The sequence below is a fragment of the Montipora foliosa genome, chromosome 1 (assembly GCF_036669935.1).
Source record: "Montipora foliosa isolate CH-2021 chromosome 1, ASM3666993v2, whole genome shotgun sequence".
Lineage (NCBI taxonomy): Eukaryota > Metazoa > Cnidaria > Anthozoa > Scleractinia > Acroporidae > Montipora > Montipora foliosa.
In genome coordinates, this window is record NC_090869.1 from 58531582 (window position 1) to 58536664 (window position 5083).

General features: G+C 42.3%; 1 long non-coding RNA gene across 1 annotated transcript in view; it reads right to left on the reverse strand.

Annotated features, from left to right (window-relative positions):
- Positions 1–1179: 1179 nt before the first annotated feature.
- LOC137979438 (uncharacterized) overlaps positions 1180–5083 on the reverse strand; it is an 8275-nt gene continuing 4371 nt past the window's right edge. Inside the window, exon 3 of the long non-coding RNA XR_011118334.1 lies at positions 1180–3137. This is a non-coding gene — a long non-coding RNA (uncharacterized lncRNA). The remainder of the gene's footprint in view (positions 3138–5083) is intronic.

Here is a 5083-nt window from a genome sequence, read left to right on the forward strand (position 1 = left end):
TACTAGCCCATCAACCTTGTCTGTTGGGCAAATGGGCAGTGATCGTAGCAATCTAATAGATAGGTTCCATTCATTCTAAGGCCCTGTTTATAAGGAGGGAGGGTAACCCTAGTGTTAGGGTTACCCTAGCACTCACACATTTCTGTTTTTTTTTTTTAATCGACGTGTTTACAAGGCAGCTAGGGCTACCCTGGCGCTAGGGTAACCCCGGCCTATCTGAGTGATAGGGTTACCCAAGCGCTAGGGTAACCCTAGCTGCTTTGTAAACGCTCTGCTAGGGACAACACGCCTACCCGGAACAACTTTTTAACGGTTTCCATTGTGTTTGCGATGCTGGCGGTTACCAAGCACACAAAGTTGTCCCTGGTGTTAGAGTAACCCTACCTGGAAAATTTTGCTTGTAAACCCGGGCTATCTTTAACCCTCCTGCTAGGGTAACCCTAGCAGTAGGGTTACTCTATCTGCTTGTAAACAGGGCCTAAGGGTGTACGAAGAGAAGTTTCTAAGATAAACCGGGGATAACCCGTGTATTACCTCAAACGTTTAAAATTTTAAAATGAATGCGCCAACGTGCCGGCAGCTAATGGAGGTCATCTGATACTGACAGAAAAGGTCAAGAAAATACTGCCTTTTGATTGACACTGCAGTACCAAGTGATGACAGGCAGGTATAATAAGTTGAAAAGGAAGAAAAAAGATCAACCTTTGAGATTCGGGATAAAACGAGTTGGAATTTTGATAGGGTGGAGAATTCAGTCGTTGTTGGACTAAAGAAGATGAAAAATTGGATGTCGAGGATTGGTGTTGAAACTCATATTGAGTTGTTGAAAAAGACCCTTGGGAACAGTGGAACCCTCGGTTTTTTGGTATAAGCCATTCCTCTTTGGTAACCGTTTAAGGCAGTAGCTCAGTCTGAGTACAAGGAAATAAATCTCGACTGAAAAAGTATTGGGCCCTAGCTACTTAAAAGAAAGGGAGAAGTAATTCTCGCACTGTTTAGTGCATAAAGTGCTTTTCATAAGAGCTTTAACGCCAAATCTCAACGTGCTATTAATATTAGACTCCATTCGTGCGAAAGTATCTTAAATTATAATCGCACCTTTGTTAATTTCTCGCGCCAAAAATCGCTTTAAATATTGTAATTTGAATTTATTTATCTGATATAATTTTCCCTTGATAATGGAGTCATCATGACAACTCCCAATCGTTGGATTTTATTTGTTTTATCTTTCGTTTTTTACAGTTTTATGATTTAAGCAATTGCCTCTAATAGACACCGGACATTTTTTTGATGGCGTCAATGGGATTCGAACACATGACCTCTGCGATCCCAGAGCAACGCTCTACCAGCTGTGCTACGGGAACAAAATGAGCCCAACGGAAGAACATGAACCCAACTAATTAACCTACTCCCAACTGAGTGGCTTCATAGCTCAGGTTAATAGAGCATTGCACCAGCATCATTGCAGAGCCAGTCTTCCAGTTGACGCCACCTGGATTTTTCAGGTGGCTATAAGAAACAATTCCTTAAAATGTCCAGATGCCGATCGAGTGTGAGTAACATTTCTCCGTCATCATCTATGACTCACACTTCAAACTATATACACACATTTCATTCATCGAGTGCTTTCACAAGAACACATGAGTTCAACAAATTGACCTGCTCCCATCCGAATGGCTTCGATCCTAGATCAGTAAAGCATTGCACAGGCATCGCAGACGAGGTTATGGGTTCGAATCCCGTGCAAGTTATTTGTATTTTTCAAGTACCTGTCAGAGAAAATTACTCAAATTGTCCACATAAGTTCGAGGCCGGGAACACTAAAAATATCAGTAAAATACTTGTTTTTAATCCACATCAAAAAGTTAACCTGATTTTTGTTTTGTTCTTTCGCAGTTTTGGGGTTTTAAGTAGTTGTTACTTAAATTAAATGATGCGTATTTTTCAAAGGGAATTTTAACTGTTGAACTATTCCATGTCGTGACCTTTTTCAGTCAAAGTTGATCGTTATGAGCATTTATATGACATAAACAGCTCTGCAAATTTGATGGTGTCGACATCAAGTGACGGTGAGCAAACTGTTTAGTGCTGGAGAGTCCAACACGAAATCAAGAGCATCTAGAACTACGACGGACCGTGCAAACTCTTTGATAGATTGATACCCAAAATCAAGGAAATTAAGACGATCGGAAGCAAGAGTCGTAAAAGTTACTAGTCACTGAAGAAAAGTCTATAGCCTAAAAAATGAATATATAGCTCTTTTGAATTCTGGGATTCTATAGGCATACAAAATGGGATTGACTAGAGAATTGCCATAATTTAAAGAAACCACAAAGAAATGCAAATGACTTATTTTTTTGGAATAGGCATGAGACGTTTTCGAGAATTTGACAAAATAAGAAAGACTGCACGGCAGCATCAATGCCAAAGATACTACTGTCGCTATGAATAGTGTCTTGGTCAGTTTTCTTTCTCGATTAACTGCACCATGGTTGTGCGGATGAGTTCCACATTGCACTTTAAGAACGATCGACAAATACGAAAAAAGGCTGATAATAAAGCAACAGAGCCCTATTAACAAAGGTAGGTAAAACTCCCAAGAACCTCTCACTTTAGAAAGGACATCCAGGTACATGTAAGAGGAGTTTATCACAGCTATAAACCAAGTGGCCGCAACAGATGCGCGAAAGATCCACTTTTTAAGGATACGATGCTTAAATGGACGAAACGTGGCGTGCATTCGCTCCAAAGAAATAGCGGTAAGGTTTGTCACCGAGGCTACTACGAAGAACAAACCGATCGCAACTAGCATACTTTCCCCGTCTGGCGATAAATAGCTCTCCCAAAGGCTGCAATTACGCCCTGAATTGAACACGCGTATGCTTAGCGAGACTCCTCCAACAAACATATCTGCAACTGCCAGGCTGATCACCAGGTACATGCTACGCTTGTGAAGACTGGGCTCTTTGAGGTAAACAATGACTGCAAGGCCATTAAACGTTACTGTAGCAATACCTAAAGTACAAAGCACTGTAATCCAAGCAATGCACTCCGTTGGAGAAAACGTCGTTAATCGTCCTTCAAGCAACGTGTCATTTTGCTTCACCAAGGAATCATTAGCCATCTTATTCATTCACCTGTAGAAAGAGAACACGAGTCTCAATCTTCTTCTTCTTTGATTGCACTCACGCGATAAGGCGGCCATGTTGGTGCCCCACACAATAGAAAAACGTAGCTCAAGTTTTGCGTAACAATAGCGTCAAATTTCCAATTTTGATATTGTTCTTTCCACCAACGAAAGGGAGGCGCGGTGGCTTCATGGCTTCTTGGTGCTACACTCCGGAGCGAGTGGTCCAGATTTGGATCCTGGGGGCCGTTTTTCGAAGTCCCGAAACTTTACGGGCCATTTTCGGGTGTCAAAATTCCCTTTGTATCTCAAGAACGGAGAGAATTGAATTCGTCAAACAGTTCTTTTTATTTTTGTTACCTTGAAAATATGTTAAAAGATTGGGTTTCCAAAACAAGCGGTTGGCTATTTCACAGATGGCTTTTCGGGCCCAAAAAGTTTTCGAGACTTTCGAGAAACGGGTCCCTGGGCGGGGACTGTGTTGTGTTCTTGGGCAAGGCACTTTACTCCCTTGGTGCCTCTCTTCACCCAGGTGTATATAAATGGGATACCAGCGAAATGCTGGGGGTAACCCTGCGATGCACTAGCATCCCATCCAGGGGGGAGTTAAAAATACTCCTAGTCGCTTAACGCTACGGAAACGGGGGATAAACACCGGCTTGTTGGGTCATTGGCTCGGAAAGCGCTTACCTTCCTCTTTCCACCAACATGGCCGCCGTGACGTCAGATGCGATCAAAGAATAGGAAGGTAATGAGGGACTTCAGGAAGATCTACGATGCAGCCGTCAAAGAGAACACCGCAAAACAACGATGTCATTGGTTAAAAGAGGAAAAAAAGATAATCGTACTGCACGCATTTTAGCACATATTTTTGCGGTAATGTGCACCCAACAACGATGACGTGAAATCATCAAATTTGAGGTTTTGACCACAACGCGAGCGTATAAATGTGAAACTTTCTTCTCCAAAGGAGTAGCTAGGGGGGTCCTGGGGTGACGCCCCCCCCCCCCCCCCCATTCCCTTCGTAAGTCTTTTTTAACGCAAACAACCTACAATATTCAGGTGGCGAAAACGCCACAATCTGGCGAGTACCCTCTGTTTGACATTGTGTGACCGCCTCCCCCCCTTTGAAAAATCCTGGCTACGCCACTGAATCTCTATTTCTATTTTGAAACCGCCCGTATCGATTTATTTCTAGAATACCTCGGCCACATTATACGACACGAACGAGATGGAACTGTTTCAACATCTTTGTTTAACAAAATCGAACGGATGTTGGAGCAAATGTAGAAGCTGTTTCCAGCCGTAGGCTCGAGATCTCCCCGGGATTTTTATATGCTTGTCAATTTCTGTCAAGTAGCTTGCATATTTTGAAGAACCTTTTCCGCCTTTTCAGCGTTATCGTATCAAACTCTCTTCGATCTGCATATTTCTTCATGTTAGCGTCACCCGGCCATAAATTGTTTTAACAGATTTAACTGATTAGAGAGTAATGTGAAGTGCTACGTTTCTACCCCATGTGAACCATGTGAGCGTTAGCCCTACTAATGGAAATGGGCTCACACAAGGACAAAGAAAAACTCTGACCAGGGTGGGAATTGAACCCACGACCTTCAGCTTAGATCACCGCTGCTCTACCGACTGAGCTACAAGGTGAGACGGGGGCAAGCCGTGGAAACTGATGATGTTAAAGTCACGGCAATGAACTTGTACAAGTACAAGGAAGGATTAGGTTTTTGCAAACGTTGGCCGTGTAGCACTTATATATATTTCTTTAGCACTTTTAGTTCTGACACCGAATCCGTTTTCATACAGAAATTACTTTTTATTAGACAAGAGGTTTGAAAATAGAATTCAATAAAAATGTTTTTCTTTGAACGTTCAGTTTGTAAGTCGATTTAACACTGCTTTCGCTATCAAGCGCGGTGCGAGTCAACAATTTAAAAAGGTGATTTC